At 46.0% G+C, this 21821-nt stretch overlaps 2 protein-coding genes across 3 annotated transcripts in view; one reads left to right on the top strand and one right to left on the bottom strand.

Moving 5' to 3' along the window:
- Positions 1-16926, top strand: part of SNAPC5 (small nuclear RNA activating complex polypeptide 5) — a 31470-nt gene extending 14544 nt beyond the window's left edge. Inside the window, exon 4 of one of the 2 annotated variants that reach the window (XM_055088044.1) lies at positions 13679-16926. The gene's annotated coding sequence lies outside the window, so the exon portion shown is untranslated. Of the gene's footprint in view, positions 1-1966; positions 7531-13678 lie in introns of those variants that run through there. The other variant, XM_028494944.2, reaches the window with a different exon arrangement.
- Positions 1-21821, bottom strand: part of MAP2K1 (mitogen-activated protein kinase kinase 1) — an 83048-nt gene that overhangs the window by 9453 nt on the left and 51774 nt on the right. The window lies entirely within an intron of this gene.

Raw genomic sequence — 21821 nt, 5'->3', positions numbered from 1 at the left:
GACAGAAAGCCAGTGTTTTCCACTCTTTGAGAATCCAGACTGGGCCAGATGACCCACAGGAAGGAGTCAGTTACCATGAATAATCAAGATTTCAAGGTCTGTTGTTTCAACTGCCCCTGTTGGCAAGACACAATATCTGCCGCCAGATCATAAGGTAGGAAGACATAATATGACCTAGATGCTTGCTGAGGCTACAGACCAAAGACTAAAGGAGGATGGGATGGAGGCAGGAACTCCTATTATTGATCTCATGCACAGAGCATGTGGGTTTTATAAATGTGTGTGCCGGGGCTGGGAGCCAACTTTTGATTCTCTTTCACTGAAGTCACATCCCTTACAGCCTGCTCAGCTGCATCTACCTGTTAGTCAGGGAGAGTCTCTTGCTACCGGGGCCAGAGAACTAGGGAGGCCTGAAAGCTGTTCCTCAGCGTGAAGGCAGTGCCCCCAGCACCAGCCCCATTCCCCTTCCCTGCACTCGGAACATCCCTGCGGCCCGCCCTGGCTCCCATCACCAATATTAGTCCACTGGCCCTTCCCTTTGCCAAGAAGTGAATTTCCAAATGTTTTTCTTCTACCATCTCCTCTGATTCAAACAACTGCCCCGTGAAGCAGGCAGAGCAGAGCCAAGAATTCTCACTTACCGAGGCTGGGACTTGGTAAAGGTCCCCAGGGCTTTGTGGACAGACATCAGCAAAGCAAACAATGAGAGCCGTTCAAGAGCAGGCCAAACCCAGGAGCAAAATCGTAAACCCTGACAGGGAATCTCTGACGGAAGTAATACAGACACTATATAGGCCATCTGGAGAACCAGAGGAAAAAAATGAAACCCCCATAATTCCAACCTACCAGAGCCACTATTAACATTTTATTATTTTCCTCTTCAATACTCATATGAATGTGTTTATTTATATTTAAACAGATTCTAACAGATCCATTTAAGTATCTTTCCAAGGGTAAACTGAAAAAAAAAAAAAAAAATCACCCTCTCATATCCCAGTAAGTCCTTCACCTGCCCACCTCCACCCAGCCCCTCATCATCCCCAGCCTGGGTCAGGTCCTAACCACAGCCCCCAGCCAGCTCTAGCCTCTCTCCACCCACCGCAGGCTCCACGAGGGCAGGGGTGTTGGCTATCTGCCTCGCCCCTGTAACTGCAGAGCCAGGACAATACCTGGCACATAGGAGGTGCTCCAAAATGCCTGTGAATGAATGGAGATAAATAAACTCACCATGTACACATGCACACACTCAGCACCATGGGTGCTGTCTTTCTAAGACCCAGCCCTCAACATGTCACAAGACACAACAGCACAGGATACGAGATCTTTCCAAACCCCTTGGCAACCTCCCGTGTCTCTCATATAGAGACTCTCAGAACACAGGCGTCAGAAGCAGCCTTACAGGGCATCTGGTTCCTCCCCTTCATGGTGGAGACGAAAAGCCTAAGGCCCAAAGGGATCAGGGACTTGACTGAGGTCACAAAGCAAAAACTGGATAGAGCAGGAACCAGAACTCAGACCTTGTGATGCCTGGACCTGTCCTCTCCCCACCCTCCCTGCTGCCACATCACTCATTCCCATGTCCACTGAGCTCCTGCTACATGCCGGCACCACGCACGTACCTGGGACACAACAGCCAGCAAACTAACCCAGTTCCCACTGTCACAAAGCTTACCCTTTAGTGTGAGGAGACAGACTAAACAAACCAACAACCAATGTGCAGCATCAGATGGTCTCAAGTCCATGAAGAAAATAATAACAAAACCTGGTAAGAGCCCAGACAGTGAGGGGGCTGCTGCTGTGACAGGGTGATGAGGGAAGGCCTGTGTGCAGGGACGGCCCTGGAGCACTGACCTGGGTGAAGTCACGCGGTGAACCGTTCAGCCTCCTGGAGAATTATTTCAAACACACAGGGAGGTTATAAACTTCAGGAGCTCAGGAACCAACTTTTCCTTTGTTTCTTCCCAAGCCTGGTGTTAGGACCAGCCCCAACAAACACTTCCCGCCGAGGAGCCCCTGGTCCTCGTGGTGTCTCCACGGCACCGTGACCCTTCTCCAACAGAGGACAGATGCCTGACCCTGGAGGCCGGTGTTCAGTGTGTGCGAAGTGAGGCTGAGTAACAGGCTGGAGCCGGGAGAGCTGGGCACAGGGAGGCGCCCCAACATGAGTCCCTCCCTCCACCGAAGAACGTCCCAGCCTTTCCTTCCTGCAACTGGACCACGAAGCCCTGAGCTCCCTCACCTTCCAATGTTCCCCTGGCCTGTTTAGAAATGACCTGCTAGGCCTTGTTATAAAGCAAAAGAGTGGCACTGGCTACAGAGACAGGGGACCTGTATTCAAATTCTGGCCCTGCCGCCTGCTCTACGTGCAGCCTTCAGCAAGTCCCTTCACTTCTGTAGTCTGTGGTCTAAGTATCAGTAAAGCAGTGACGATAATCCCAGCTCTCGCAACCTCACCAGATGGACACCAGGATCAATCGAATGAACTGTGGGCATTTAAATAGCACACACGTTACAGGATCACAAAAAACGATTCTTTCACGGGTTGCCCTCTAAGACAGGCAGTTCACAGCACCAGACACCCACTCCCTCACTCCCCCACTGCTGCTCAGACACCACTCTCCAGGCCACAACTGCTGCTCAGGAGTGGCTGCACTGCCTCTGTGACTGTCCTTGTATCTGATTGCTATTCACATGGCAAGCCAGCCTCCTTTTTTGCAGACTTATATAACGCCACTTTCCTCCCTCCCTGGCTGTGGCTCCTGTTTCCGCCACCTGCCCCGGGGAACTTCGCTGCCTGGGAGGCTGCAGAGATCCATACGGGTGGGGGCCAGAGTGGAGCAGAGGGAAACCCTCAGGGGGGTCTCCCTGCTTGGACCACATCCATCCTGGAAGCCAGATGCACACACAGGGCCCCTCCTGGTGACCCTGAAGGCCTGACAGGAAGTTGCTTGGAGACCTGGGCACTCCACTCCACTCCAGAGCGTGTGGCCGGAGCAGCCAGGCCAGGACATGCTCGTTCCCGGCAGCCCCGGCCAAGTCGGGCTCTTCTCTACGGGCAGAAAAGAGGTCAGATAAGGCCAGAGAGATTGTTTCCTCCAACTGTCAGCCTCCTGCATTTGCTTCCCACAATCACCGCCTCTCCTTCCTCTGCTCCCGTGCCCAGCAACTCCTCCTCCCGCCTGTCTTGCACAGTGACCGGCACTCCTCCCGTGGGACAGCCACCGCACAGAGCCTGCCTCGCAGTACAGTCCAGGCCCCTCGGCCTGCCCTTCCAAGCCCGCTGTCCTGCTCACTTCTGCAACTTCTTGCTGCAGCACGTCTCCGTGTCCACCTTCCCCAGGCTGGGGCTTGCCTGCCTCTCAGTGCTGGTCCCCACCCCTAAAACCTCCTCCTATCCTACCCACCCGCGTTCACCTCTACATCCAGGTGCCTGGTTCTTTCGAGTGCCCTTCCCAGCATGGAATACTGCCCTGCTTTGGAGCCCTGGGAGGTTTAATCGGGCTTTTCCTCTCATATCTTCCCAGCAGCAACCTCAAACATTGTTCACATCACAGGCGCAAGCCCTCTCTACTCCCCGAGGCCTCTTCAGGCCTTGGGTTCTCTTTCTGACCCTCCAATATTAGGAGAGGGAGGCTGGGAGGAGCCCCAGCGTGTGGTGGGACACTGTATTCCGCAGCAAGCATCCACCACACTCTGAGCTCCCAGGCTGACAAGCTTCCCTAGGAAACCTACAAGATGCTAAGGTTTGATACCCAGATCCTGCCCCGGCTCTGCAACAATGAAGATGGATAAACCCTCCTTCTTCAAAAATGATTAAGGAGGTGTTATGAAAAAACTAAGTGGAAGAAAGTATTTTCTTCTCTGATATCTTCTGCACCAGACATAACCACTGTTCAAAGCCTCCTGATATTTCCCCCATGAGCACATGATATTAACTTGACTTCTGAGCATTTTCTTTCTTTTTAAAATTTATTTATTTTTGGCTGCGTTGGGTCTTTGTTGCTGCACGCGGGCTTTTTCTAGTTGCGGCGCGCGGGGGCTACTCTTCGTTGCGGTGCACGGACTTCTCATTGTGCTGGCTTCTCTTGTTGCGGAGCACGGGCTCTAGGCGTGTGGGCTTCAGTAGTTGTGGCTCACAGGCTCTAGAGCGCAGGCTCAGTAGTGGCACACGGGCTTAGTTGCTCCGCGGCATGTGGGATCTTCCCGGACCAGGGCTCGAACCTGTGTCCCCTGCACTGGCAGGCGGATTCTTAACCACTGCGCCACCAGGGAAGCCCCGACTTCTAAGCATTTTCTATTCCTCTTTGGATTAAAGAGTTCAGCGGGGTCATTTGTTTATTCTATAAACACGAATAAAGTGCCTGCACTGAGCTATGAGTAAAAAGGACAGGTCCCTGTCCCTGTACAGGCTGCCACCACCAGGGGAGACAGAATTCAACAAATTAGAAGCCAGCCAACCTCGGAAGACACCACAACAGTTCTGGTTCATTGAGCACCTACTATGCCAGGCCTTTTAAATATATTGTCTTCTTTAATCCTCACGACAATGGTGTGAAGTAAGCATTATTAACCCCTGTGCACAGACGAGAAACACTGAGGCCCAGAGCCTGGGAGTTATCTGTCAAAGTTACAAAGTGAGGTAATGGCAGAGGCTAGAGTAGAAGCCATAGATTGTTTATCCAGAGGCTAGCTAATCTGGGTCTAAACAACAGAGCAAATGGCAAACCATAGTGGGTTGTACTCCAAAGTTTCAGAAAAGCCATTACTAAGTTGTGGGTGAAGGTGGTCAAAAGGCACAAACCTCCAGTTATAAGATGAATAAGTCCTAGAGACGCAGTGCACAGCATGGTGACTACAGTTAACAATACTGTATTGTATATTTGGAAGTTGCTAAGAGAGTATATCTTAAAAGTTCTCATCACAAGAAAAAAATTGTAACTATGTAAGGTGATGGATGTTAACTAGACTTATTGTGTGTGGCCAATCACTTCACAATATACATGTATATCAAATCATTATGTTCTATATCTGAAACTAATACAATGTTATATGTCAACTGTATCTCAATTTTTTTTTAAAGTTGTGGTTGGGAAGCAGGGGGGCTCACTCACATTACCAATGAAACAAGCTTTATCTGGGAATAGGAGCTGACTTGGGGTAGGTTGAAATCCTTAAAATCTGGTTGTGAGAGAAAATAATTCTGAGCTCCAGTTTAGTGAGCAAGCGCTTCCTTCTCAGCTCCAGCTCATTATCCTCCTCCTTGACAAGTTTAACTGCAAGAGACGTGCTGACAGCAGGAACTAGAGGCTGTTTCCCACCTCCTGATTAACAAGTGAGTTCAAACAGTGAGCGAGCCTTCGGAGCACGTGTGCCAGGTCCTAACAAGCAGCTATTTTTTTCTCTCCACTTCAAGAGTTTTGCAACCAAGTCCAGCAACGGCATTTCAATTTCTGCTTCCCTCCCAAGATTCAGTAGTTTTTTTAAATTTTTTCTTTTTAATTTTTTCTTTTTGGCCGCGTTGGGTCTTTGTTGCCGCATGCGGGCTTTCTCTAGTTGCGGTGAGTGGGGGCTAGTCTGCGTTGCGGTGCGCGGGCTTCTCATTGTAGTGGCTTCTCTTGTTGCGGTGCATGGGCTCTAGGGTGCGCAGGCTTCAGTAGTTGTGGCATGCAGGCTCAGCAGTTGTAGCTCACGGGCTCTAGAGCACAGGCTCAGTAGTTGTGGTGCACAGGCTTAGCTGCTCCGAGACATGTGGGATCCTCCCGGACCAGGTATCGAACCCGTGTCCCCTGCATTGGCAGGCAGATTCTTAACCACTGCGCCACCAGGGAAGTCCCTGATTCATTAGTTTTTAAATGCGTTCATTTTCTACCTTTGTGCACCCCTCTCTGCAAATGCAGTGCTCACGCCTGACCCAAAAGGCACACAAATGCTGACCATTAAACAAGAGATGATGTTGGAAGAGTTCAGGATTTGGTTTTCATCAGCACAAATTTGAAATCAGGTAGTAACAACAGCTACAGCAAAAGGTATAGGGGTTACAGTAAAGGGAGAGGGAGAGAAGGGAGAGAGAAAAAGAAAAGGGAAAAGGGGGCAGTAAAGGCAACAGTTTATGGATCCTGGATTCCCTGATCTCTCATTTCTAATGAACCGATACTAATACATGGCAGAGCAGCCCCATATTATAGATATGGAAATTAAGGCTCAAGTAGAAGCCACCTGCCAAAGACCACAGAGTAACCTTCCCATTAAAAGAACATGCCTTAGAGCAGTATACTGCCCCTTCCAGACTATCTGGGCGACTTCAGAAGACAAGCAGATATTCAATCTATCACAAAGCCAATCAACCACCTGTGGGCAGAAAAACAACATTGGCTAACTTGGATGCTTATCATCTGTACTTCAAGAAAGAGAAATTAGCTAAAAACCTGTTTTGACCTGCTGAAAGCTAATTTTGCTCAGCAGGAGGAGAGGAAATTAAAAAAAAAAAAAGATGGAAAAAGGAAAGGCAGAAGTAGGTTGGAGATCTGTTCATTTTTAAATGGAAAGTGGGAGAGAATTTCTAATAATATCACCATAGTTATGGTGACCCAAGCTGCACCAAAGTAAGGCACTGCCATTTGTGCCTGGTTCGTCACGGTCAGCATGATTCACCCGTGAAGTCAAGGTCACTCACCAGTCCTTCCTAGCTTAGCTTGAGACAGGCCCTGAAGGAAATGCCTAGGAAGTCATTCGCTCTTGCCAGGTAAGGAAAAACGTTAAGCTAAGTGGAGCGGGAACATCCTGTGTAACCTACTGAGAAGGACCCTCCCCACCACATACACTAACTGGGAGAAGTGCTCCTCCCTGACTCCAACCAACTGCTCCAGGTGGAGACTGACAATCGGAACCCTGTCCCCTGACGCAGGCTGGGCCACTCCCAGTTCCCCCATCCCCTGGCATGGTGATCTGGAGGGTCTGGGTATGTGACCAGTATTAGTCCAATTAGAGCCCTTCCTTGGAATTTTCTATCAGAAGCTGGGAAAAGCTCTTGCCTCCCTGATAATGAGACTAAAGCCAGAGGCAGTGGTTCCCGTGTGGTAGAGACGGCTGGCCTGAGAGAATAAAGCCAACATCAGAAGAGAAACAAATGAGAGAGAATTAGCAGGTTCCAGGACATGCTCCCCCCACCCCCGCCCACCCCCGGAATACCGAAATCTGCAGATGCTCAAGTTCCTTATATAAAATGACGTAGTATTTGCACATAACCTATGCACGTCCTCTTGAATGCTTTAAATCATCTCTAGATTACTTACAATATCCAATACAATGTAAATAGTTATAAATACAATGTAAATGCTATGTAAATGAAGTTTTGCCTTTTGGAACTTTCTGGAATTATTTTTTCCCAAATATTTTCGATCTGCAGGTTGGTTGAATCCAAGGATGCAGGTATAGAGAACTGACTGCACACCATAATTGAAGTATAACAGCTAATGGCATTTGAGTGCTTGGACACAATTTTCCCTAAGGCCAGGCTGCATTCTTATTCTTCCTGAGGTTTGGTGAGCTAAGCCAAAAAACAAAAACAAAAACAAAAAACCTCTTTTGTTGTTTGAGCTAATTTGTGTTCACCAACAACCAAGAATCCTAACATCCACCCATTCTTATCATCAATTGGCATCAAAAATTACATTAAGTAGGTATACAGTGTGGTGTGGAAATGGTAGCACCAACTCTGGAGTTAGGCAGATCTGGATTTGAATCCTAGCTCTACCAGCACAAGCTGTGTGACCCTGCAGGAGGCCAAATTACAGAGCCTCCTGAAGCCTGCTTCCTTGGCTGTCAGGTGGGAACAGTAATTCCTACTTGATGGTAGGTACTAGTGCTCAATAAATAAGAGGAACTACATACGAGATACACAGAATGTAGAGTTCAATGTCTCTGAAGCTTGGGGGGAAAATAAGAGCTAACATTTGTTTGAGAAAAAACACAAGCAACAGAGAGAATCAGGTCCTGCTGGGTGGGGCTCCTACCTATGTGGGCCCTCCCCAACCCCCCACCCCACCCCACCCCGTCAGTGCCAAGAGGATCCATGCTGTTCCCCAAAAGTCTCTGAATCATTCACTCTTGCTAGTCGCTAATCCAGATGCCTTCTGTATTCATATTCATTCCACCATCCTTCTAGTCTTTTTTGTTTGTTGGAGGGGAGGGGGGAGAAAGGGTTACCTCAAAAGTAACCCCTTAATTACCTCCCTTCACCTACAGGAGGGAGCTCCACCAACTATTTGCACCAGGTAATACTCAGGGACTTGGGCCTGGGCTGTGTCTGGGATGGACTTGGTGCTCACTGGGAGCTGGGGTGGGGGTGGGAGCCCTTCCTCCTGCCCCTGGACAAAGCAGAGAAAGCCAAGCTTCAGAGCATGGAGGACAAGGCAGCCCAACATGGAGAGAGGTTGCCTGGGATCCCAGTGGTCTTCCATCCCTGCCCTGTCCCTTCCTGAGCACTGGCAACATCTGGCCTTGGGCTGCCCAAGGGCCCCCAGATTCTTATAAGGAAGTCCTCTGTCCTGTTTACACTGACTGAAGTTGGTTTCTGTTACTTGTAACAAAGAATCCTCACCAAGAGGCTCCCACCTCCTCCGGGAAGCCTCGCCTGACCCCTCTACACCCACAAGGCTCCCTTCTCCCTGGAGCTCTTACCATGTATGTCACTTGTCATGTTAGTAGGTTTGCCACCTTCTTTCAGTCACATTTTTTCCTCTTAAAAAATCCAAACATTCACAAAAGTAGAGAGAGCGTAACCATGTACCCAACATCAGCTTCAACAATTATCTATGCATTGCCAGTCTTGTTTCAACCAAAACCCTCAGTTTTTCCTTTGTGGGGTGGGAGGGAACAAATATGTTAAGGCAAATTCCAGACCTTATGTCAATTCATTCATAAATCTTTTATCCAGTTTTTAAGGTACAGTCTTGCTTCTTTGATTAGGACTACAAGCTTCTTAGGAGCCCAACATTATATGTTCAATGTGCTTTTAAACGCCACAAACTTGACTGTTACACACACATGGTCCACGAGTTTCCTCTTCATCTGGTCCTGAGGACAGTTCCAGGAGATGGAGAAGGAAGCAAGATTACCACTAAATGAATGAAGGTAAGGCTCAGAAGTGATGAGGGATTCTGACACGATCACTCAGGGAGCCAATGGCCGAGCCTGAGAGAACCTTCCGTGAGGTTCCGTCCACAGCCAGGACGCTAAAGGGAAAGGGAAGCAGTGGCTCTGAGGCCACTTGGCGGGTAGCAGCTTTCTGAGGACTCACTGCCTGCCACTACCAGCCAATGACAGCACCGCACACACTTCACAAGGCGGCAGGCACTTACCTCCAACAATAAATTTTGAAACATGTTGTTTCCAAATAGAAAAAGCAAATCCCACCATGTTTGTTTCTAATTAACTCGGTGCCATTAAGCCTAATGCTGGTTCCCACCCTCAAGCTGAGATGCTCCACTAGACTACGTTGTCACTCTGTAGCATTGGGCATGGTGAGCTGGGCTCCACCTTGCTAGGGCAGTGGTTAACAAAATCTGCCCCTTCTTTGGTCACCAGGTCACCAGACTTCCAAGTCAAACCTGCTCTCCTGGGCCCACAGTCCTCCTCAGGAAGTTATCTGTAACTGAGGAGAGTGGCAGTACCCCCAGCCCCGAGTTTCCCTTAGAAATGAGGCTTTGTGATGTGAAAAGGAGCAGGACACAGCTCTGCCGGGATCACCTCTCAGCCTAGGGTAACAGGTCTTTCCTAAAGGGAGGAGGCACAGCCTTAGGCCTTGGGTCCCTTCCACCACCCGCCTTGGGGAGGGCCACGGGGCAAACCTTGTGGCTTCCTTCCCTTGCCTTCCCCATCCGTCCACACCAGCACCTGGCCTCTGCTCTCAGGGGCTTTGTAGGATAATCTCTCCCAACCTGTGTCCTCTTCACCCTCCACTCGGTGACTACCCTGACTCAGACCCACGTTCTTTCTTCTGGAACCATGGCAACAGCCTCCTAACTGACCTCTCTCCCCTCTTGCCTCACCTTAGCTGCAGCAGCCAGAGGCCTCCTCCTCCAAGGACAGCTTGCCTCCCTTCCCTGTGCAGGAGTGCCCCTCAGCTCCCCACTGTCTGGGCTAAAATCCAGTGTCTGCACATGGCAGGGAAGACCCTCCTCAATCGCTTCAACTAATTCTCGCTTAACTTCCACCGATTACCACCAGGAATCCTTTGTTCTAAACACCCCGAACGACCTGCTATATATAAGGACACATATCTATGTTTCCCTGCCTGTGTGTCATCATGACTCATGTGTTTCCCTCTACCTGGAATTCCTTTCACTGACGCTGTCACTTGCGTAACTTCTCCCTATGCTTCAGAGCTCAGCCCAAATACCACCTCCTCCACGATGCTTCCCTAAAGGGATCTGAGGAAGCGCTTTCCCTCCTCCAGTGTCCCATCTGCCTCACTTGAGATGCTAAGAAACAAACTTGTCTGTAGGCATAATCCATAGCTGTGGGTCTAGCACTGAGGTAATTCTAGAGAACATGACTCACATTTCTAACCAGAGACCACATACTGGATTCCAGCTACCAATCAGCCACTCTCTGTTTCTCTCCATCTGTAAGGTGGGGCAGTCTAGACAGACTCCAAAGAAATCTGTTCTCCCTGTAAATTCACTGCCCCCTTGAGGCTGTCACCACTCGGCTGGGGGATCAGAGTGGCGGGCAAAGGAAGCAGAGGTGTAGCCAAGGCCACCCCCTGGACACCACGGGCAACCTATGGGTTGAGGCTCAGATGACACTCCCCTGCCACACACGGACAGGGACTGTGCTCAGGACAGAGCCCTGTGCACAGCCTCAGGGGCCACCCTGACTCTCCTCAGGGAAGCCTGGCTGGCAGGACACCAGGAAAGCTCTGGCAGGGAGGTCAGTGCCTTGCAAAGGCCACAGAAGCAGCCACTCAGAAACTCACTACATGCGCGTCTGCCACCAACAGCTTGTAAAACAACAAAATAAAAACAAACTTGGGCCACTTCAAATCTTGCCTATCGGCACCAATGGCAAGTCTGACTGCAGGGAGAGGAAGACTTTAGAGGTTGAAATCCTGACTGTTGTGAGGACCCTGTTCCTCTGGAGGCTGTTGCTGGGGTCCCTCCAAGTGCCTTGGAGATTCCCAGCTGTCCCCAGGACTAGGATCCAAAAACACTCTCATAGTCTCTGCAGAGGACTTAAATCTCATCCTGACCTGAGAGCTCCCTGTTTTCACAAAACTCTTCATCCCGGGCAATTAGGAACTCTTTTGGAGGGTCCTCTGAACCGGAAGGTCCCAAGGTACAAACGACTCTAGCTCTGCAGAGAACCATCGCAGCTTGCTCCAATCACAGTCTGGCTGGGCGTCCCCTCAGGCCAGCTTTCTCAGTACACTGCAGCCCAGGCCACTAATTCAGTGCTGGGCATAAAGATCAGGGAGATTACACACTGCTTCATCTGACAAAAGTTAGAGAAAAATAAGCTGAGACTTAATTTAACACTGTTCTCAGCATTTATTGATCTTCATCTGCCAGCAACTCCAAGGCAGAAATTATTCACCAGCTAAATTGTATGAACTCTGCATTGATCTAAATCACGTAATGCTTCTTCAGGGTCTTAATCAAAACAAGATTTTTGTTTGTTTGTTTATTTATTTATTTTGGCTGCACCGGGTCTTAGCTGCGGCACCTGGGATCTTTCAGTTGCGGCATGAGGGAATCTTTTTAAGTTGCGGCACGTGGACTCTTAATTGTGGCACGTGGACTTCTTAGTTGCAGCATGCGGGCTTCTTAGTTGGGGCATGAGGACTGTTAGTTGCGGCATGCAAACCGTTAGTTGCAGCATGCATGCAGGATCTAGTTCCCTGACCAGGGATCAATCCCGGGCCCCCTGCATTGGGAGCATGGAGTCTTACCCACTGGGCCACCAGGGAAGTCCCAAAACAAGATCTTGATAATGACAGGGGGCTAAGAAGTATGGTGGGCTGGCAATGCAAATCACTGCTTTAAATGGCATGAAGCACAGCTGCATCTGAACCCCCCCATACACACCTGAACTCATAGCCTAACTACTTAAGTCAGCTTTGGTTGAACTAGACCTCTGACCTCCTGCCACAGTAAGTGGAAAGATTACACAGAAACCTTTGGAGCTAAGCCCTCTCAGAGCTCCAGGATCGGGGAAATACCCTCTCTCCTACCCATGTCATACATCGTTTTCATGAAGCACCTAAAGTTAATTAACTTACAGCTGACTTCTGTGCTTAAATTCTAAAGCTTTCTCAGTTGGGGGATTCTTCTTCCCCTTAACTCAGTGGTCAGGAAGCTTTTTCTGTAAAAGGACCAGAGAGCAAATATTTTAAGGCTTTGAGGGCCACACAATCTCTTTCACAAGCAACTATTCAACTCTGCCATTACAGCACAAAAGCAGCCACAGACAACACTTAAATAAGCCTGGCTGTGTTCCAATAAAACGTCTTTATGGACACAGAAATTTGAATTTTACATAATTATCATGTGTCACAAAATTCTGAGAAACAAATCTTAGCTTGCAGGCCATACAAAAATAGCCAGCAGGCTGTGAGCTGCCAATTTTGCCCACCCCTGCCTTAAATGCTTAATTATTGTTTTGATCCTGTGTTAGCAGTTTTCTGTCTTTCTGACCCAATGCTTAATATTACCTATAGTGGAACAACTTTTTTCACCGTAATTTGCTTGCTTTCAGAATCTGTTCCTTCCATCTTCTAGTTACAGAACTCCTCTTTTTCATTTGGGATAGGCTCCTCCACAATAGCGTTCCTGCTAGGGTGCCAATGAAGGGACCCCATCAATCCTGCCCCAGAGGTGGTTTCATAACTCAGATGGCCCACCACACTACTCTAGTCCCCTGGACACAACAAATGGTCCAGGACTGGGCAGGGTCTCCAAGCAGAGCCAACTAGTGATTCAAGCACTGACCTAGATGCTGAGGAGACTGGGCGGAGCTTTCTCTGGAATATGGAGCACTAAGGACTAGAAGTATCGGGCTAGTGAGGTCCGTGCTGCCCCCAGTGAAGAGAATCTGACTGAAAAGGAAGCCCACATAGGAGGAGTAAAGCCAAGAGGTAACCAGAGTCCTGAGGCTATCATTTCAACCCCATATTCATCCCTGCCTTTGGACCTCCTGGTAACTCAAGCCAATGCAGTCCCTCTTTTGATTAAGTAATCTTGAGTTTAGGTTTCTGACACAGACAAAGAATCCTGACTAATTATATCACATCAGATTCTGACAGTTGGCAGCCTGGCGATTCATGCACAAAACAATGCCACTGGCTGTGCTCCACCACACATTAGAATCACTTATAGATATGTCTCTTTTCCCCTGTTAGACTCTAAGCCCCCAGAGGACACAAGTCATTTATGAGCCATCTTTATGCCCTCGGCAGTGATTCACCCAGTACCTTTCACTTGGTAGGTATGCAGTGAATATTTTACAATATGAATTAACTTTTCTTTGATGGGGGAAACGTCTACGACAAGGGCAAGTAAACAGAGGAACGTGTGTGTACCTACCCATGACTATCCACCAGAATGTCACCCAGAGATTTCAGAGAAAACGTACACTCCCAGAGGGACCACAGATCTAATCCCCACCTCCCGATCAACAGCCCATAAACCAAGCACACCAGGCTGAGCCACACAGACTGCTGCTCCCTTTGAACACCCAGAGGAAACAGAATACAATGTCCGCACGACACCAAGGCAGATCACAGTGGACCGCTTCACCGTGGATGAAATCCAGAATAGCTGGCCACAACTTCAGACACGGGGAATAGTGCCTCTACTTGTCCTGCCCCGCAATGGCAGAGACCAAGCACTTCAGGAACCAGAGTGAGAACCTGCTGATCTCCGGGTTCCCATACGGCATGGACACATCAGAAACATAGGAAAGGCAGCCACAGCAGCGCAGCTCACTAGCACCAGGACACGCTCACCCGGTCGGAGAAAGGAAACTGAAAAACTTTCAAGAGGCTACTACCTAGCTGGAAAAACAGGACCTAAACGGTACCTGAAAACAGTTGTTCACCCCCCAAATACCATTACTGTACTTCCTCTCACTTAAAAACTAATCTGTAAGTGCAGGTATGCCTAATTTTGTATCACCGACATATCCCACCCCCTAAAAAAAACAAACTTGAATCAAACTGATATAATTTGCTTGCCTTCTTGAAGAGTCTGCGAGAAATTATATTTGAAAAATCCTCTAGTGAATGTTTTGAAAAAGCAAAGAAGGGCCCCTAGGGCAACTTGTGCTATAAGTTACTTTTGTACATTAGTTTTACTTAGAGCAGGGCACACCTAGACATCACTTTCAACCTAATAATTTAAAATCCTGTCACCTTTGCCCACGGATGTGCCAACCCGTACCCACACTCAGTAGGAAGGGATGGTCGCTTGATACTTGCATGACTGTCGTGGGAGCGTACGCTTAGAGGCAGTCACGGCGGCCCCCTGTGGGAGGTGATTGGGCCTGCAGCACCCCCCAGTGAGGAGAAGAAGGGCCCGCTGGCCCAGCAGCAGCATCCCTGTGGGAGCCGTGGACTCGGGCAGCTGCTTTTCTGCCCGAGTGACCCAGCCACCCAAACCAGAGCAGCCTTCCCTGGTCCCTATCCCAACACAGTCTGGGGGTTCAGCTTTTCAAAGGCTTCTCTATACTTTTCCAGGCTCCTTCCAGTGAATATGTTTTGAGAAGCTTAAACCAAATTAGGTTGGTTTCTGTTGTTGGCAATCATAAAAACCTACTAATTCATCTGCTAAGCAGCAGCTAACATATATGAAGTGTCAACCATGTGTCAAGTACTATTCTAAGTGCTTTGCAGGCATTATCTCAATCCTCACAACCTTTAAGTAGGCTCTATTTTCTCCACTTTTCTTCTGAGGTTTGGAGAAGTTAAATTACTTGCCCAAGGTTACACAGTAAGTAGCAAAGTCAGCATTAGAACCCTGAACTTCTATCACTGTGACTGAGTGAAAAAACTGGCCGTAATATTTTGTAGCTCCTCCCAACAAGAGATAAAGTGCATCCCTCTACTTTCTGAATCTTGGCTTGGCCAGGTGACTTGCTTTAGCCAATAAGACATTACAAAAAAACCTGACACAAGCACATGCTTAAATGGTGCTTGAGTATTGGGGTTACCCCCTCTTGCTACTGAAACCCTAAGACCGTCATGGGAAGAAGCCAAGGGTTTTAGCCTCCCAGAGGATGACTGAAAACATGAGGAAGAAGGCCCTGCCATCTCACAGAACTGTACAAGGTAATAAGCTGTTGTTGTTTTAAAACTACTAAGTGTTGGTGTGGTTTATTACACAGCAAAAACTAACTGAAATAATCACTGAGCTCTCCCCACCAAGTCAGTATCAACAAGTAAAGAATTTTAAAAAACATGAGACAGAGAAAAAGCCTCAGAATGAGAAGAAATGGAGTTTAAATTTCATCAGGAAAGAATATATTTAGAGCAGAGGAGGAACTTACTGGCAGTGAGAAAGCCTTAAAGACAGAGGCAGAGAGTCTCTCTCTCTCTCTCATTCTCACCCTAACTCAGCTTCCAGGAATCGTTCACTCATTGTGCTTCTGGCTAAGGAATCGAGTTGTGTAAGAGTACCATTTCCAGGCCAGGCCTTCCAGTGAATTCTTTCAGGATTCTTTCTGGAGAAGACCCACAAACAGCAGGAGGCTGAGAAGCTGAGCGGCCAGGCCAGGGCTGCCTGCACACACACTGCTCACCGAAGCAGAAGTCCTTCTAGTGACTCCCCCTTCTCGGCTGGGCAGGGAGTGAACCCTCCACCAAGACATCTGTCCAGAGACCCGTCTGGCTCACAAAGCAGCTCTGCATGCCAAACAGCAATAAATGGTGGAGCCAGAAAAGAAATTCCTGGGAGAGTGGGGGCAGCATTACCAGGCAGAAGGGGAAAGCAAGCTGGTTATTCCAGGAATGAGCTGAAACCTTCCTCTCTTGGGAACGAAAATAAAGTGAGGCCTCCATCAGCAACGCAGAGCATGGCACATATTAGGCACATGGTAGAGAAAAAACCAGGACTAGATTCATGACTGGGTTAAAAGCAGAAGACATGGGTTCTTAGCCCAGCTTCACTGTTGATTCCTGTGTGTTCTGGCACAAGTCAGTCACACACCCACCCATTTAACAGACCTTTCAGGAGGAGCTAGTCTGCCATCATGCTGGGGACTAGGGATACAAAGATGAATTCGACGTGTTCCCTGATTTGAAGAAATTCACAGACTAGCGAGAGAGACATATAAACTCTCTGAGCTTTGTTTTCTACATCTATAAAACAGGAAAAACACCTATTTCAGAAGGTTGTTTGGAATAATAAGTGAGATGAGTTGCATAAAGCACCTAATACAGCACTTGGCACATAACAGGTCCTCAGTAAACAATGATCATTATTTATTACAAGAAAGGGATGGACACTGTGTCAAAGGAATACAGAGGCAGAACACTTAATCCACTTTCGGAAGGGACTGGTTCATGGGAAAGCTTCTTGTAAGAAGAGATGTTTGAGCTAAACAGTAACATTATTACAATTAGCTATCATTTATTAACAACTGTGACTAATTTTCACGACTATATGAAATAAGTATATAATTTGCAATTATTGCTCTTTGGCATGAATTATCCTCATTTTACAGATGAATAAATAACTCAGAGAGTTTATACACCCTATCTGTAAGAGAGTTAGGATTTCAACTGGCTGACTCCCAAGCCTCCGTGCCACAGTACTTAAAAAAGGATTAGCATATAGAATGGATAAACAACAAAGTCCTACTGTATAGCACAGGGAACTACATTCAATATCCTGTGATAAACCATAATGGAAAAGAATATGAAAAAAAAGAACGCATATATACGTATAACTGAATCACTTTGCTGTGCAGCAGAAATTAACACAACATTGTAAAAGAGTGACAGTTATATCGACTTCAGTCAAGCCTCTTATCCTTCCCTTGAAGAGTCCAGAGTTTGCAAGGACCACTGAAGTCAGGGAGGTGAGAGGTCCCGGTCTCCAGCAAATGGGACTGATTTCCTTACAATGAATCGCACGCTTTACAACATGAAGGAAATAAGGAAAGGCCAGACACCGCACGGCCTCAGCTTTTTGAGAACTGGAAGTCGTACGGACGATTTGTAGGAGCGAATGGGCAGCACAGGTCTTAAGGCGCCCTTGGAGTTTCTGGTTTGAAGGTTTGCTCTGTATCTGTCAGCACCCAATGCTTGCCTTCCTGCCGTAAGCCCCTGGAGTCATATTGTTGTCTCATGCATGTGTTCTCCAGTCCGCGAAACCTGATTTGAAAGCTGCTTCTCGATTTGATCCCAGTAATCTTTACCTGTGTGGTGCCCCCTCCGTTTTATCCATTGGTCATTAACCTCATTGAGGGCAGAGGGGGGACAGTGACAAGGGAGACATCTCGGGTGTTGCAGTGAAGTAGAGTAGCCAGTGTTCCAATCAGAGATTCTCTCACCCAGGGGGATGCGTGCGACCAGAAAATATACACACAGCAACTGGGAATCCCCTTCTCAGGCCCGTTTTAGTTCAAATTGGACATATGCCTGGGTTTTCAGTTAAAGAAACAAGATTTCATTGTGATTTTGGGTAACCCTATTTTTACAGATTTCCATTGGTTATTTGCATGTTTTTAATTATAGCAGCCTAAGCGTTACTAAGAAAAATAGGTTTTTACAGACTCACAGACATAGAGAACAGACTTGTGGTTGCCAAAGGGGAAGGAGAGTAGGGGGAGGGGATGGACTGGGAGTTTGGGATTAGCAGATGCAAACTATTATATAGAGAATGGATAAACCACAGGGTCCTAGCGTATAGCACAGAGAAGCTACATTCAATATCCTGTGATAAACCATAATGGAAAAGAATATGAAAAAAAAGAACGCATATATACGTATAACTGAATCACTTTGCTGTGCAGCAGAAATTAACACAACATTGTAATTTTTCCATCCCCTCACTTTCCATCTGTATGTGTCCCTTGGTCTGAAGTGGGTCTCTTGTAGACAGCATATATATTTTTACCCATTTTTTATTTATTTTTATTTATTTATTATTTTTTTTTTTTTCGGTATGCGGGCCTCTCACTGTTGTGGCCTCTCCCGTTGCGGGGCGCAGGCTCCGGAGGCACAGGCTCAGCGGCCATGGCTCACGGGCCCAGCCGCAGACTTAGTCTAACAAAGATATGAGTGTGAGGGGGTGGGGTGGGGATTAGAAAGTCAGCATTGCCAGGAAAGGCAATAATAGGAGCAAAGGTACAGCTCAAAACAGGAATTCGATCTCACTGGATCTGTTTCCTCACAATTTATATAAAGGAATAAGAAGGGCAATTAACATTTGTTAGGCCCTTCTATATGCAAAACACCTTGCCAGATGCTTTCCATATGTAATTTCATTAATCCTCACAGCAACCTAGGAGCAGGCAAGAGGATTCCATTTTATAGATGGAATGGAATGGAACACCTTTACTCCACCAGATCCTTCTACAACACTGACCTCATGGGTCCCTCTAAGTGAGATTACACATATCATTCGCAGCCCCAGAACACAGCCCCATGCTCAAGAAGTGTTGATTCCTCCTCTCCTCTCAGCTACTCCTATTTCCTAGAAATTGACACACTGAAATATTCTAACATAAAACACAGAGGTCTTTAAAAAAACACAGATTAAGGTCCATAAACTGCTGGAAAACTGCTCCCGGCTCCAAGCCATACCATACCTCCTACTGACACTTTCTTTTTTTTTTTTTTTTTTTTTGTGGTACGTGGGCCTCTCCCTGTTGTGGCCCTTTACCCATTTTTTAAAAATTGCATTGTTTATCTTTTTATTATTAGGTTATCAGAGGTCTTTATATATTCTAGATAAAGTCCTTTGATGGATATATGTTTTGCCTATATTTTCTCTTAGTCTATGGCTTGCCTTTTCATTTTTGTCACAGCGCCTTTGGAAAAGCAAATGTTATTAATTTAGATGAAGCTCAATTTATTGGTTTTTCCTTTATAGTTTGTGCTTTTTATGTCCCATTTTAAAACTCTTTGCTAAAACAGTCACTAAGATAGTCTCCTATGTTTTCTTTTAGAAGTTTTATGATCCACTGAGAGTTAATTTTTGTACAGAGAGTGAGGTAATGGTAGAGGTTCATTTTTTTTTTTTTTTTTTTTTTTTTTTTTTTTTTGTGGTAGCAGGCGGACACGCAACCACTGCGCCACCAGGGAAGCCCGACACTTTCTTAATTGTCAGTGGAAAGAAGACAAAATGTAGCCAGTGCAGTTAGAAAGCAGAAGGCTTTCTACAGTTTTGCATTTTAAGTGTATAGTTTGATGCATTTTGAAAAAACGTATACACCTGTGCACCCACCACCAAATCAAAATTTAATATTTTGATTACTCCAGAGTGCTGTGTCATGCCGCTTTGAAGTTCACCCTCACTCCAGCCCCTCAGATCCCCAGGCAACCACTGATCTACTTTATTACTGTGTTACTGCGGATTAAATCTGACAGTTCTAGTAGAATCATGCAGTGTGGACTATTTTCTATAAGGCTTCTTTCACTCAGCATAATGTTTTTGAGATTTGTCCAAGTTGTGTGTATCAACAATTTGTTCATTTTTATTGTTGAGCTGTATTCCGCTGTTTGAATATATTAAAATTTGTTTACTTGCTCAGCTGGTGAAATATTTTGATTGTTTCTAGTTTGCGGCTATCATGAATAAAGATGCTTATGACATTTGTGCACAAGTCTTCGTGCGGACAAATGTTTTCATTTTTCTTAGGTCAATACTGAGAAATGGAGTTGGTGGGTTGTATGGTTTAATTTTAAAAGAAACTACCAAACTGTTTTCCAAAGTGATTGTCCCTTTCCCTGGCTGTGTTTAAGAATCTCTCTTTATCACTGATTTTCAACAACTTTTTTTTTTTTTTTTGCTTCTTGCTTTTTTACAGCTTTATTGGTGTATAATTTTCATACAATAAACTCCATATACTTAAAGTGTATCACTTGATGAGTACATATATGACCATGCCCACAATCAAGATTATAAACACATCTATCACCCCCCAAAGTTTCCTCATGCTCCTTTGCAATCCTTCCCTTCCTCCCCCTCCTTCATTCTCCAGGCAACCACTGATTTGTATTTTGTCATTACAGATTAGTCTGCAATTTCTAGAATTATGTAAAAAGATTCACACAGTATGTGACACAGCTCTGTCTCTTTCATGCAGCATCACTCTTTTAAGATTCATCCATTCTGCTGCAAGTTATCAATGGTTTATTCTTTTTATTGCTAAGCAGTATACTATTGTATGGATATACCACAATTTGTTTATGCATTCAACTGTTGATGGACATTTGGGTTGTGTCTAGTTTTCGGCTATTACAAATAAAACTACTACGAACATTCAGGTACAAGGGCCTGATTGGACCTATGCTTTCTTTTTTTCTTTAGGGAAAATCCTAGGAGTGAAATGGTTGAATGTATCATAGATACATGCTTAACATTTTATGAAACTGATAAGCTGTTTTCCAGCACAACTGCACTGTTTCATATTCCTATCAGCAGTGACTGAGAGTTCCTGTTGCTCCACGTCCTCAATAACATAGAGCTACTCTCTACAGACATTCTAGTGGGTGTGTAGCAGTAACTGTGGCTTTAACTTACATTTCCCTAATGATGTTGAATATCTTCTCATGTGCTTATTTGCCATTCGCATATCTTTTTTAGTAAAGTGTCTGTTCAAATCTTTTACCCATTTTTTTTAAAGTCACAACTAGTTCTGATATTTTATTGTTCCAAGGATATCATAGTTTATTTTTTTTTCAGGTATTGCTGACATATAACATTATGGTAGTTTGAGCTGTACAACATAAGGATTCGCTATTTGTATATATTGTGAAATAATCACCACAATAAGTCTAAATGAGATCTGTCACCATACATAAGTACATTTTTTTTTCTTTCATGAGAATTTTTAAGGTCGACTCTCTTACCAACTTTCACGTATTCGATATAATATTATTATCTACGGTCAGCATGCTGTTTCTGACATCTCATGACTTATTTATAACTGAAAGTTTGTACCTTTTCACCTTCAGGCATTTCACCCCAAACACCTCCTGCCTCTGGCATCCGCCAGTCTGTTCTATCTATGAGCTGGGATTTTTCTTTTTTTAAAAAAAGATTCCACATGTAAGGGAGATCATGCAGTATTTGTCTTTCTCTGTCTGAGTTATTTCACTTAGCATAATGCCCTCAAGGTCCTTTCATGTTATCACATGGCAAGATTTCATTTTTTATTTGGCTGAATAATATTCCATTGCATATCTGTACCACAGTTTCTTTATCCAGTCATCTGTCATTGGACAATGGGCTGTTTCCCTATCTTGGCTATTGTAAATAGTGCTGCCGTGAGCATAGGGGTGCATATATCTTTTCAAATTAGTGTTTTCCTTTTCTCCAGAAGTGGGATATACCCCAATAACAGAAGTGGGATTGCTGGGCCATATGGTAGTTCCACTCTTAATTTTCTGAGGAAATGCTATACTCTTTTCCATAGTGACTGCACCAATTTCCATTCCCACCAACACTTCACAAGGGTTCCTTCCCTTTTCTCAACATCCTCTCCAACATTTGTTATTGTCTTTTTTTTTTTGAATTTTATTTTATTTATTTTTTATACAGCAGGCTCTTATTAGTTATCTATTTTATACATATTAGTGTATACATGTCAATCCC

Source organism: Physeter macrocephalus, chromosome 11, assembly GCF_002837175.3.
Source record: "Physeter macrocephalus isolate SW-GA chromosome 11, ASM283717v5, whole genome shotgun sequence".
In the NCBI taxonomy this organism is placed as follows: Eukaryota; Metazoa; Chordata; class Mammalia; order Artiodactyla; family Physeteridae; genus Physeter; species Physeter macrocephalus.
This window is presented reverse-complemented; position numbering and strand designations above follow the sequence as displayed.